The 12,199-nt window shown below is 33.6% G+C and overlaps 16 non-coding genes across 16 annotated transcripts; all 16 read right to left on the bottom strand.

The window, feature by feature from the left end:
• Nucleotides 1-221: 221 nt before the first annotated feature.
• Nucleotides 222-295, bottom strand: TRNAI-AAU (transfer RNA isoleucine (anticodon AAU)). The gene has a single exon. It is a non-coding gene; the product is annotated as a tRNA-Ile (tRNA).
• Nucleotides 296-1,077: 782 nt separating this feature from the next.
• On the bottom strand, nucleotides 1,078-1,151 carry TRNAI-AAU (transfer RNA isoleucine (anticodon AAU)). Its single transcript has one exon. It is a non-coding gene; the product is annotated as a tRNA-Ile (tRNA).
• Nucleotides 1,152-2,265: 1,114 nt separating this feature from the next.
• TRNAI-AAU (transfer RNA isoleucine (anticodon AAU)) lies at nucleotides 2,266-2,339 on the bottom strand. The gene has a single exon. It is a non-coding gene; the product is annotated as a tRNA-Ile (tRNA).
• A 516-nt stretch (nucleotides 2,340-2,855) lies between these two features.
• Nucleotides 2,856-2,929, bottom strand: TRNAI-AAU (transfer RNA isoleucine (anticodon AAU)). Its single transcript has one exon. It is a non-coding gene; the product is annotated as a tRNA-Ile (tRNA).
• A 523-nt stretch (nucleotides 2,930-3,452) lies between these two features.
• Nucleotides 3,453-3,526, bottom strand: TRNAI-AAU (transfer RNA isoleucine (anticodon AAU)). Its single transcript has one exon. It is a non-coding gene; the product is annotated as a tRNA-Ile (tRNA).
• A 523-nt stretch (nucleotides 3,527-4,049) lies between these two features.
• TRNAI-AAU (transfer RNA isoleucine (anticodon AAU)) lies at nucleotides 4,050-4,123 on the bottom strand. Its single transcript has one exon. It is a non-coding gene; the product is annotated as a tRNA-Ile (tRNA).
• A 782-nt stretch (nucleotides 4,124-4,905) lies between these two features.
• TRNAI-AAU (transfer RNA isoleucine (anticodon AAU)) lies at nucleotides 4,906-4,979 on the bottom strand. Its single transcript has one exon. It is a non-coding gene; the product is annotated as a tRNA-Ile (tRNA).
• A 517-nt stretch (nucleotides 4,980-5,496) lies between these two features.
• On the bottom strand, nucleotides 5,497-5,570 carry TRNAI-AAU (transfer RNA isoleucine (anticodon AAU)). Its single transcript has one exon. It is a non-coding gene; the product is annotated as a tRNA-Ile (tRNA).
• Nucleotides 5,571-6,093: 523 nt separating this feature from the next.
• TRNAI-AAU (transfer RNA isoleucine (anticodon AAU)) lies at nucleotides 6,094-6,167 on the bottom strand. Its single transcript has one exon. It is a non-coding gene; the product is annotated as a tRNA-Ile (tRNA).
• Nucleotides 6,168-6,684: 517 nt separating this feature from the next.
• Nucleotides 6,685-6,758, bottom strand: TRNAI-AAU (transfer RNA isoleucine (anticodon AAU)). Its single transcript has one exon. It is a non-coding gene; the product is annotated as a tRNA-Ile (tRNA).
• A 523-nt stretch (nucleotides 6,759-7,281) lies between these two features.
• On the bottom strand, nucleotides 7,282-7,355 carry TRNAI-AAU (transfer RNA isoleucine (anticodon AAU)). The gene has a single exon. It is a non-coding gene; the product is annotated as a tRNA-Ile (tRNA).
• A 1,373-nt stretch (nucleotides 7,356-8,728) lies between these two features.
• On the bottom strand, nucleotides 8,729-8,802 carry TRNAI-AAU (transfer RNA isoleucine (anticodon AAU)). The gene has a single exon. It is a non-coding gene; the product is annotated as a tRNA-Ile (tRNA).
• Nucleotides 8,803-9,916: 1,114 nt separating this feature from the next.
• On the bottom strand, nucleotides 9,917-9,990 carry TRNAI-AAU (transfer RNA isoleucine (anticodon AAU)). Its single transcript has one exon. It is a non-coding gene; the product is annotated as a tRNA-Ile (tRNA).
• Nucleotides 9,991-10,513: 523 nt separating this feature from the next.
• Nucleotides 10,514-10,587, bottom strand: TRNAI-AAU (transfer RNA isoleucine (anticodon AAU)). The gene has a single exon. It is a non-coding gene; the product is annotated as a tRNA-Ile (tRNA).
• A 523-nt stretch (nucleotides 10,588-11,110) lies between these two features.
• Nucleotides 11,111-11,184, bottom strand: TRNAI-AAU (transfer RNA isoleucine (anticodon AAU)). The gene has a single exon. It is a non-coding gene; the product is annotated as a tRNA-Ile (tRNA).
• Nucleotides 11,185-11,966: 782 nt separating this feature from the next.
• Nucleotides 11,967-12,040, bottom strand: TRNAI-AAU (transfer RNA isoleucine (anticodon AAU)). Its single transcript has one exon. It is a non-coding gene; the product is annotated as a tRNA-Ile (tRNA).
• Between the last annotated feature and the right edge of the window lie 159 nt (nucleotides 12,041-12,199).

The raw sequence follows: 12,199 nt of genomic DNA, 5'->3' as shown, positions 1-12,199 counted from the left end.
CATCAGACAGAAGAAAATGCTTGTAATAAATGAGAGATTTAGTTACTTAGTGTTAGAACTTACAACCATTAATGGATGTTCAAGGCACTTTAACATTAATATATAATTCCACATCTATATCAAATTGATTCAACTAATGATTCTAGCAGCTCTTGCTCCAAAGAGATATACAGATAACAAAGAGACAGAAGAAAAAGCATCTTTTATTTAACACAGAAACTTGGCCTGTACAGGGATCGAACCTGTGACCTTGGCGTTATTAGCACCACGCTCTAACCAACTGAGCTAACAGGCCGCTGTTCATGCTGGGCTGGGGGACAAGCATATGAAGAAGTGGTAATGTCAGTGAACCCCAGATAGTTTGAAAGCCTTTTTTCAGCTGTTTACCCATAAGGTATATTTATATATTATCGACATGAAGAAACAAATATCACAAAAAAATCAATACAAATGAGATTTTCAATCTTAGTGTTAAAACTTAGAACCATTAATGTATTTTCCATGTGGTTTAGCAATAAATAACAGTTCATCATCTATATTAAATTAATTCATCTACTCATTCTATCAGCTTCTGCTCAAAGGAAATATAGATTTAAACAAGATACAGAAGAAAATGCATCTATTTCAACATTAAAGCAGCGTTAAGTGTTTGCTTGGAGAGTGGTAGAAAGTATGTTCTTGCCATTTTTAACTTCATGTTCTAACAGAATCAGATAATAGGCTAACTATATTTATAGCATACTACTGAAGAAATAACAGATGATGAAGTGCTACTGATTGTTAACCCGAGATAGATGGAAATCTTATATTCAGCTGTTTACATTCATGGTGTCTTTAAGCATTATCAAAAAATCAAAACTAGACTTTCCTAAATTACTTGTAATAAATGGGAGATTAATTACTTAGTGTTAGAACTTTGAACCATTAATGGATGTTCAAGGCACTTTAACATTAATATATAATTCCACATCTATATCAAATTGATTCAACTAATCATTCTAGCAGCTCTTGCTCCAAAGAGATATACAGATAACAAAGAGACAGAAGAAAAAGCATCTTTTATTTAACACAGAAACTTGGCCTGTACAGGGATCGAACCTGTGACCTTGGCGTTATTAGCACCACGCTCTAACCAACTGAGCTAACAGGCCGCTGTTCGTGCTGGGCTGGGGGACAAGCATTTGAAGAATTGCTAATGTCAGTGAACCCCAGATAGTTTGAAATCTTATTTTCAGCTGTTTACCCATAAGGTATATTTATATATTATCGACATGAAGAAACAAATATCACAAAAAAATCAATACAAATGAGATTTTCAATCTTAGTGTTAAAACTTAGAAATTTTTTTGTATTTTCCATGTGGTTTAGCAATAAATAACAGTTCATCATCTATATTAAATTAATTCATCTACTCATTCTATCAGCTCCTGCTCAAAGGAAATATAGAGATAAACATCAGACAGAAGAAAATGCTTGTAATAAATGAGAGATTTAGTTACTTAGTGTTAGAACTTACAACCATTAATGGATGTTCAAGGCACTTTAACATTAATATATAATTCCACATCTATATCAAATTGATTCAACTACTAGTAGCTCTTGCTCCAAAGAGATATAAAGTTAACAAAGAGACACAAGAAAAAGCATCTTTTTTTTAACACAGAAACTTGCCCTGTACAGGGATCGAACCTGTGACCTTGGCGTTATTAGCACCACGCTCTAACCAACTGAGCTAACAGGCCGCCGTTCGTGCTGTGCTGGGGGACAAGCATATGCAGAACTGCTAATGTCAGTGAACCCCAGATAGTTTGAAAGCTTATTTTCAGCTGTTTACCCATAAGGTATATTTATATATTATCGACATGAAGAAACAAATATCACAAAAAAATCAATACAAATGAGATTTTCATTCTTAGTGTTAAAACTTAGAACCATTAATGTATGTTCTATGTGGTTTAGCAATAAATAACAGTTCATCATCTATATTAAATTAATTCATCTACTCATTCTATCAGCTCCTGCTCAAAGGAAATATAGAGATAAACATCAGACAGAAGAAAATGCTTGTAATAAATGAGAGATTTAGTTACTTAGTGATAGAACTTACAACCATTAATGGATGTTCAAGGCACTTTAACATTAATATATAATTCCACATCTATATCAAATTGATTCAACTAATGATTCTAGCAACTCTTGCTCCAAAGAGATATACAGATAACAAAGAGACAGAAGAAAAAGCATCTTTTATTTAACACAGAAACGTGGCCTGTACAGGGATCGAACCTGTGACCTTGGCGTTATTAGCACCACGCTCTAACCAACTGAGCTAACAGGCCACTGTTTGTGCTGGGCTGGGGACAAGCATATGAAGAAGTGCTAATGTCAGTGAACCCCAGATAGTTTGAAAGCTTATTTTCAGCTGTTTACCCATAAGGTATATTTATATATTATCGACATGAAGAAACAAATATCACAAAAAAATCAATACAAATGAGATTTTCAATCTTAGTGTTAAAACTTAGAACCATTAATGTATTTTCCATGTGGTTTAGCAATAAATAACAGTTCATCATCTATATTAAATTAATTCATCTACTCATTCTATCAGCTCCTGCTCAAAGGAAATATAGAGATAAACATCAGACAGAAGAAAATGCTTGTAATAAATGAGAGATTTAGTTACTTAGTGTTAGAACTTACAACCATTAATGGATGTTCAAGGCACTTTAACATTAATATATAATTCCACATCTATATCAAATTGATTCAACTACTAGCAGCTCTTGCTCCAAAGAGATATACAGTTAACAAAGAGACACAAGAAAAAGCATCTTTTTTTTAACACAGAAACTTGGCCTGTACAGGGATCGAACCTGTGACCTTGGCGTTATTAGCACCACGCTCTAACCAACTGAGCTAACAGGCCGCCGTTCGTGCTGTGCTGGGGGACAAGCATATGCAGAACTGCTAATGTCAGTGAACCCCAGATAGTTTGAAAGCTTATTTTCAGCTGTTTACCCATAAGGTATATTTATATATTATCGACATGAAGAAACAAATATCACAAAAAAATCAATACAAATGAGATTTTCATTCTTAGTGTTAAAACTTAGAACCATTAATGTATGTTCTATATGGTTTAGCAATAAATAACAGTTCATCATCTATATTAAATTAATTCATCTACTCATTCTATCAGCTCCTGCTCAAAGGAAATATAGAGATAAACATCAGACAGAAGAAAATGCTTGTAATAAATGAGAGATTTAGTTACTTAGTGTTAGAACTTACAACCATTAATGGATGTTCAAGGCACTTTAACATTAATATATAATTCCACATCTATATCAAATTGATTCAACTAATTATTCTAGCAGCTCTTGCTCCAAAGAGATATACAGTTAACAAAGAGACACAAGAAAAAGCATCTTTTTTTTAACACAGAAACTTGGCCTGTACAGGGATCGAACCTGTGACCTTGGCGTTATTAGCACCACGCTCTAACCAACTGAGCTAACAGGCCGCCGTTCGTGCTGGGCTGGGGGACAAGCATATGAAGAATTGCTAATGTCAGTGAACCCCAGATAGTTTGAAAGCTTATTTTCAGCTGTTTACCCATAAGGTATATTTATATATTATCGACATGAAGAAACAAATATCACAAAAAAATCAATACAAATGAGATTTTCATTCTTAGTGTTAAAACTTAGAACCATTAATGTATTTTCTATGTGGTTTAGCAATAAATAACAGTTTATCATCTATATTAAATTAATTCATCTACTCATTCTATCAGCTTCTGCTCAAAGGAAATATAGAGATAAACATCAGACAGAAGGAAATGCTTGTAATAAATGAGAGATTTAGTTACTTAGTGTTAGAACTTACAACCATTAATGGATGTTCAAGGCACTTTAACATTAATATATAATTCCACATCTATATCAAATTGATTCAACTAATGATTCTAGCAGCTCTTGCTCCAAAGAGATATACAGATAACAAAGAGACAGAAGAAAAAGCATCTTTTATTTAACACAGAAACTTGGCCTGTACAGGGATCGAACCTGTGACCTTGGCGTTATTAGCACCACGCTCTAACCAACTGAGCTAACAGGCCGCTGTTTGTGCTGGGCTGGGGGACAAGCATATGAAGAATTGCTAATGTCAGTGAACCCCAGATAGTTTGAAAGCTTATTTTCAGCTGTTTACCCATAAGGTATATTTATATATTATCGACATGAAGAAACAAATATCACAAAAAAATCAATACAAATGAGATTTTCATTCTTAGTGTTAAAACTTAGAACCATTAATGTATTTTCCATGTGGTTTAGCAATAAATAACAGTTCATCATCTATATTAAATTAATTCATCTACTCATTCTATCAGCTTCTGCTCAAAGGAAATATAGATTTAAACAAGATACAGAAGAAAATGCATCTATTTCAACATTAAAGCAGCGTTAAGTGTTTGCTTGGAGAGTGGTAGAAAGTATGTTCTTGGCATTTTTAACTTCATGTTCTAACAGAATCAGATAATAGGCTTACTATATTTATAGCATACTACTGAAGAAATAACAGATGATGAAGTGCTACTGATTGTTAACCCGAGATAGATGGAAATCTTATATTCAGCTGTTTACATTCATGGTGTCTTTAAGCATTATCAAAAAATCAAAACTAGTCTTTCCTAAATTACTTGTAATAAATGGGAGATTAATTACTTAGTGTTAGAACTTTGAACCATTAATGGGTGTTCAAGGCACTTTAACATTAATATATAATTCCACATCTATATCAAATTGATTCAACTAATGATTCTAGCAGCTCTTGCTCCAAAGAGATATACAGATAACAAAGAGACACAAGAAAAAGCATCTTTTATTTAACACAGAAACTTGGCCTGTACAGGGATCGAACCTGTGACCTTGGCGTTATTAGCACCACGCTCTAACCAACTGAGCTAACAGGCCGCTGTTCGTGCTGGGCTGGGGGACAAGCATATGAAGAATTGCGAATGTCAGTGAACCCCAGATAGTTTGAAAGCTTATTTTCAGCTGTTTACCCATAAGGTATATTTATATATTATCGACATGAAGAAACAAATATCACAAAAAAATCAATACAAATGAGATTTTCATTCTTAGTGTTAAAACTTAGAACCATTAATGTATGTTCTATGTGGTTTAGCAATAAATAACAGTTCATCATCTATATTAAATTAATTCATCTACTCATTCTATCAGCTCCTGCTCAAAGGAAATATAGAGATAAACATCAGACAGAAGAAAATGCTTGTAATAAATGAGAGATTTAGTTACTTAGTGTTAGAACTTACAACCATTAATGGATGTTCAAGGCACTTTAACATTAATATATAATTCCACATCTATATCAAATTGATTCAACTACTAGCAGCTCTTGCTCCAAAGAGATATACAGTTAACAAAGAGACACAAGAAAAAGCATCTTTTTTTTAACACAGAAACTTGGCCTGTACAGGGATCGAACCTGTGACCTTGGCGTTATTAGCACCACGCTCTAACCAACTGAGCTAACAGGCCGCCGTTCGTTCTGTGCTGGGGGACAAGCATATGCAGAACTGCTAATGTCAGTGAACCCCAGATAGTTTGAAAGCTTATTTTCAGCTGTTTACCCATAAGGTATATTTATATATTATCGACATGAAGAAACAAATATCACAAAAAAATCAATACAAATGAGATTTTCATTCTTAGTGTTAAAACTTAGAACCATTAATGTATGTTCTATGTGGTTTAGCAATAAATAACAGTTCATCATCTATATTAAATTAATTCATCTACTCATTCTATCAGCTCCTGCTCAAAGGAAATATAGAGATAAACATCAGACAGAAGAAAATGCTTGTAATAAATGAGAGATTTAGTTACTTAGTGTTAGAACTTACAACCATTAATGGATGTTCAAGGCACTTTAACATTAATATATAATTCCACATCTATATCAAATTGATTCAACTAATCATTCTAGCAGCTCTTGCTCCAAAGAGATATACAGATAACAAAGAGACACAAGAAAAAGCATCTTTTATTGACCACAGAAACTTGGCCTGTACAGGGATCGAACCTGTGACCTTGGCGTTATTAGCACCACGCTCTAACCAACTGAGCTAACAGGCCGCCGTTCGTGCGGGGCTGGGGGACACGCATATGAAGAATTGCTAATGTCAGTGAACCCCAGATAGTTTGAAAGCTTATTTTCAGCTGTTTACCCATAAGGTATATTTATATATTATCGACATGAAGAAACAAATATCACAAAAAAATCAATACAAATGAGATTTTCAATCTTAGTGTTAAAACTTAGAACCATTAATGTATTTTCCATGTGGTTTAGCAATAAATAACAGTTCATCATCTATATTAAATTAATTCATCTACTCATTCTATCAGCTCCTGCTCAAAGGAAATATAGAGATAAACATCAGACAGAAGAAAATGCTTGTAATAAATGAGAGATTTAGTTACTTAGTGTTAGAACTTACAACCATTAATGGATGTTCAAGGCACTTTAACATTAATATATAATTCCACATCTATATCAAATTGATTCAACTACTAGCAGCTCTTGCTCCAAAGAGATATACAGTTAACAAAGAGACACAAGAAAAAGCATCTTTTTTTTAACACAGAAACTTGGCCTGTACAGGGATCGAACCTGTGACCTTGGCGTTATTAGCACCACGCTCTAACCAACTGAGCTAACAGGCCGCCGTTCGTGCTGTGCTGGGGGACAAGCATATGCAGAACTGCTAATGTCAGTGAACCCCAGATAGTTTGAAAGCTTATTTTCAGCTGTTTACCCATAAGGTATATTTATATATTATCGAAATGAAGAAACAAATATCACAAAAAAATCAATACAAATGAGATTTTCATTCTTAGTGTTAAAACTTAGAACCATTAATGTATGTTCTATGTGGTTTAGCAATAAATAACAGTTCATCATCTATATTAAATTAATTCATCTACTCATTCTATCAGCTCCTGCTCAAAGGAAATATAGAGATAAACATCAGACAGAAGAAAATGCTTGTAATAAATGAGAGATTTAGTTACTTAGTGTTAGAACTTACAACCATTAATGGATGTTCAAGGCACTTTAACATTAATATATAATTCCACATCTATATCAAATTGATTCAACTAATGATTCTAGCAGCTCTTGCTCCAAAGAGATATACAGATAACAAAGAGACAGAAGAAAAAGCATCGTTTATTTAACACAGAAACTTGGCCTGTACAGGGATCGAACCTGTGACCTTGGCGTTATTAGCACCACGCTCTAACCAACTGAGCTAACAGGCCACCGTTTGTTCTGGGCTGGGGGACAAGCATATGAAGAATTGCGAATGTCAGGGAACCCCAGATAGTTTGAAAGCTTATTTTCAGCTGTTTACCCATAAGGTATATTTATATATTATCGACATGAAGAAACAAATATCACAAAAAAATCAATACAAATGAGATTTTCAATCTTAGTGTTAAAACTTAGAACCATTAATGTATTTTCCATGTGGTTTAGCAATAAATAACAGTTCATAATCTATATTAAATTAATTCATCTACTCATTCTATCAGCTTCTGCTCAAAGGAAATATAGATTTAAACAAGATACAGAAGAAAATGCATCTATTTCAACATTAAAGCAGCGTTAAGTGTTTGCTTGGAGAGTGGTAGAAAGTATGTTCTTGGCATTTTTAACTTCATGTTCTAACAGAATCAGATAATAGGCTTACTATATTTATAGCATACTACTGAAGAAATAACAGATGATGAAGTGCTACTGATTGTTAACCCGAGATAGATGGAAATCTTATATTCAGCTGTTTACATTCATGGTGTCTTTAAGCATTATCAAAAAATCAAAACTAGTCTTTCCTAAATTACTTGTAATAAATGGGAGATTAATTACTTAGTGTTAGAACTTTGAACCATTAATGGGTGTTCAAGGCACTTTAACATTAATATATAATTCCACATCTATATCAAATTGATTCAACTAATGATTCTAGCAGCTCTTGCTCCAAAGAGATATACAGATAACAAAGAGACAGAAGAAAAAGCATCTTTTATTTAACACAGAAACTTGGCCTGTACAGGGATCGAACCTGTGACCTTGGCGTTATTAGCACCACGCTCTAACCAACTGAGCTAACTGGCCGCTGTTCGTGCTGGGCTGGGGGACAAGCATATGAAGAATTGCGAATGTCAGTGAACCCCAGATAGTTTGAAAGCTTATTTTCAGCTGTTTACCCATAAGGTATATTTATATATTATCGACATGAAGAAACAAATATCACAAAAAAATCAATACAAATGAGATTTTCATTCTTAGTGTTAAAACTTAGAACCATTAATGTATGTTCTATGTGGTTTAGCAATAAATAACAGTTCATCATCTATATTAAATTAATTCATCTACTCATTCTATCAGCTCCTGCTCAAAGGAAATATAGAGATAAACATCAGACAGAAGAAAATGCTTGTAATAAATGAGAGATTTAGTTACTTAGTGTTAGAACTTACAACCATTAATGGATGTTCAAGGCACTTTAACATTAATATATAATTCCACATCTATATCAAATTGATTCAACTACTAGCAGCTCTTGCTCCAAAGAGATATACAGTTAACAAAGAGACACAAGAAAAAGCATCTTTTTTTTAACACAGAAACTTGGCCTGTACAGGGATCGAACCTGTGACCTTGGCGTTATTAGCACCACGCTCTAACCAACTGAGCTAACAGGCCGCCGTTCGTTCTGTGCTGGGGGACAAGCATATGCAGAACTGCTAATGTCAGTGAACCCCAGATAGTTTGAAAGCTTATTTTCAGCTGTTTACCCATAAGGTATATTTATATATTATCGACATGAAGAAACAAATATCACAAAAAAATCAATACAAATGAGATTTTCATTCTTAGTGTTAAAACTTAGAACCATTAATGTATGTTCTATGTGGTTTAGCAATAAATAACAGTTCATCATCTATATTAAATTAATTCATCTACTCATTCTATCAGCTCCTGCTCAAAGGAAATATAGAGATAAACATCAGACAGAAGAAAATGCTTGTAATAAATGAGAGATTTAGTTACTTAGTGTTAGAACTTACAACCATTAATGGATGTTCAAGGCACTTTAACATTAATATATAATTCCACATCTATATCAAATTGATTCAACTAATGATTCTAGCAGCTCTTGCTCCAAAGAGATATACAGATAACAAAGAGACAGAAGAAAAAGCATCGTTTATTTAACACAGAAACTTGGCCTGTACAGGGATTGAACCTGTGACCTTGGCGTTATTAGCACCACGCTCTAACCAACTGAGCTAACAGGCCGCCGCTCGTGCTGGGCTGGGGGACAAGCATATGAAGAATTGCTAATGTCAGTGAACCCCAGATAGTTTGAAAGCTTATTTTCAGCTGTTTACCCATAAGGTATATTTATATATTATCGACATGAAGAAACAAATATCACAAAAAAATCAATACAAATGAGATTTTCAATCTTAGTGTTAAAACTTAGAACCATTAATGTATTTTCCATGTGGTTTAGCAATAAATAACAGTTCATCATCTATATTAAATTAATTCATCTACTCATTCTATCAGCTCCTGCTCAAAGGAAATATAGAGATAAACATCAGACAGAAGAAAATGCTTGTAATAAATGAGAGATTTAGTTACTTAGTGTTAGAACTTACAACCATTAATGGATGTTCAAGGCACTTTAACATTAATATATAATTCCACATCTATATCAAATTGATTCAACTACTAGCAGCTCTTGCTCCAAAGAGATATACAGTTAACAAAGAGACACAAGAAAAAGCATCTTTTTTTTAACACAGAAACTTGGCCTGTACAGGGATCGAACCTGTGACCTTGGCGTTATTAGCACCACGCTCTAACCAACTGAGCTAACAGGCCGCCGTTCGTGCTGTGCTGGGGGACAAGCATATGCAGAACTGCTAATGTCAGTGAACCCCAGATAGTTTGAAAGCTTATTTTCAGCTGTTTACCCATAAGGTATATTTATATATTATCGACATGAAGAAACAAATATCACAAAAAAATCAATACAAATGAGATTTTCATTCTTAGTGTTAAAACTTAGAACCATTAATGTATGTTCTATGTGGTTTAGCAATAAATAACAGTTCATCATCTATATTCAATTAATTCATCTACTCATTCTATCAGCTCCTGCTCAAAGGAAATATAGAGATAAACATCAGACAGAAGAAAATGCTTGTAATAAATTAGAGATTTAGTTACTTAGTGTTAGAACTTACAACCATTAATGGATGTTCAAGGCACTTTAACATTAATATATAATTCCACATCTATATCAAATTGATTCAACTAATGATTCTAGCAGCTCTTGCTCCAAAGAGATATACAGTTAACAAAGAGACACAAGAAAAAGCATCTTTTTTTTAACACAGAAACTTGGCCTGTACAGGGATCGAACCTGTGACCTTGGCGTTATTAGCACCACGCTCTAACCAACTGAGCTAACAGGCCGCCGTTCGTGCTGGGCTGGGGGACAAGCATATGAAGAATTGCTAATGTCAGTGAACCCCAGATAGTTTGAAAGCTTATTTTCAGCTGTTTACCCATAAGGTATATTTATATATTATCGACATGAAGAAACAAATATCACAAAAAAATCAATACAAATGAGATTTTCATTCTTAGTGTTAAAACTTAGAACCATTAATGTATTTTCTATGTGGTTTAGCAATAAATAACAGTTTATCATCTATATTAAATTAATTCATCTACTCATTCTATCAGCTTCTGCTCAAAGGAAATATAGAGATAAACATCAGACAGAAGAAAATGCTTGTAATAAATGAGAGATTTAGTTACTTAGTGTTAGAACTTACAACCATTAATGGATGTTCAAGGCACTTTAACATTAATATATAATTCCACATCTATATCAAATTGATTCAACTAATGATTCTAGCAGCTCTTGCTCCAAAGAGATATACAGATAACAAAGAGACAGAAGAAAAAGCATCTTTTATTTAACACAGAAACTTGGCCTGTACAGGGATCGAACCTGTGACCTTGGCGTTATTAGCACCACGCTCTAACCAACTGAGCTAACAGGCCGCTGTTCATGCTTGGCTGGGGGACAAGCATATGAAGAAGTGGTAATGTCAGTGAACCCCAGATAGTTTGAAAGCCTTTTTTCAGCTGTTTACCCATAAGGTATATTTATATATTATCGACATGAAGAAACAAATATCACAAAAAAATCAATACAAATGAGATTTTCAATCTTAGTGTTAAAACTTAGAACCATTAATGTATTTTCCATGTGGTTTAGCAATAAATAACAGTTCATCATCTATATTAAATTAATTCATCTACTCATTCTATCAGCTTCTGCTCAAAGGAAATATAGATTTAAACAAGATACAGAAGAAAATGCATCTATTTCAACATTAAAGCAGCGTTAAGTGTTTGCTTGGAGAGTGGTAGAAAGTATGTTCTTGCCATTTTTAACTTCATGTTCTAACAGAATCAGATAATAGGCTAACTATATTTATAGCATACTACTGAAGAAATAACAGATGATGAAGTGCTACTGATTGTTAACCCGAGATAGATGGAAATCTTATATTCAGCTGTTTACATTCATGGTGTCTTTAAGCATTATCAAAAAATCAAAACTAGACTTTCCTAAATTACTTGTAATAAATGGGAGATTAATTACTTAGTGTTAGAACTTTGAACCATTAATGGATGTTCAAGGCACTTTAACATTAATATATAATTCCACATCTATATCAAATTGATTCAACTAATCATTCTAGCAGCTCTTGCTCCAAAGAGATATACAGATAACAAAGAGACAGAAGAAAAAGCATCTTTTATTTAACACAGAAACTTGGCCTGTACAGGGATCGAACCTGTGACCTTGGCGTTATTAGCACCACGCTCTAACCAACTGAGCTAACAGGCCGCTGTTCGTGCTGGGCTGGGGGACAAGCATTTGAAGAATTGCTAATGTCAGTGAACCCCAGATAGTTTGAAAGCTTATTTTCAGCTGTTTACCCATAAGGTATATTTATATATTATCGACATGAAGAAACAAATATCACAAAAAAATCAATACAAATGA

The sequence above is a fragment of the Triturus cristatus genome, chromosome 5_1, assembly GCF_964204655.1.
Source record: "Triturus cristatus chromosome 5_1, aTriCri1.1, whole genome shotgun sequence".
In the NCBI taxonomy this organism is placed as follows: domain Eukaryota; kingdom Metazoa; phylum Chordata; class Amphibia; order Caudata; family Salamandridae; genus Triturus; species Triturus cristatus.
Note: the sequence above shows the minus strand (reverse complement) of the source record. Positions and strands in the feature narration are given on the sequence as shown.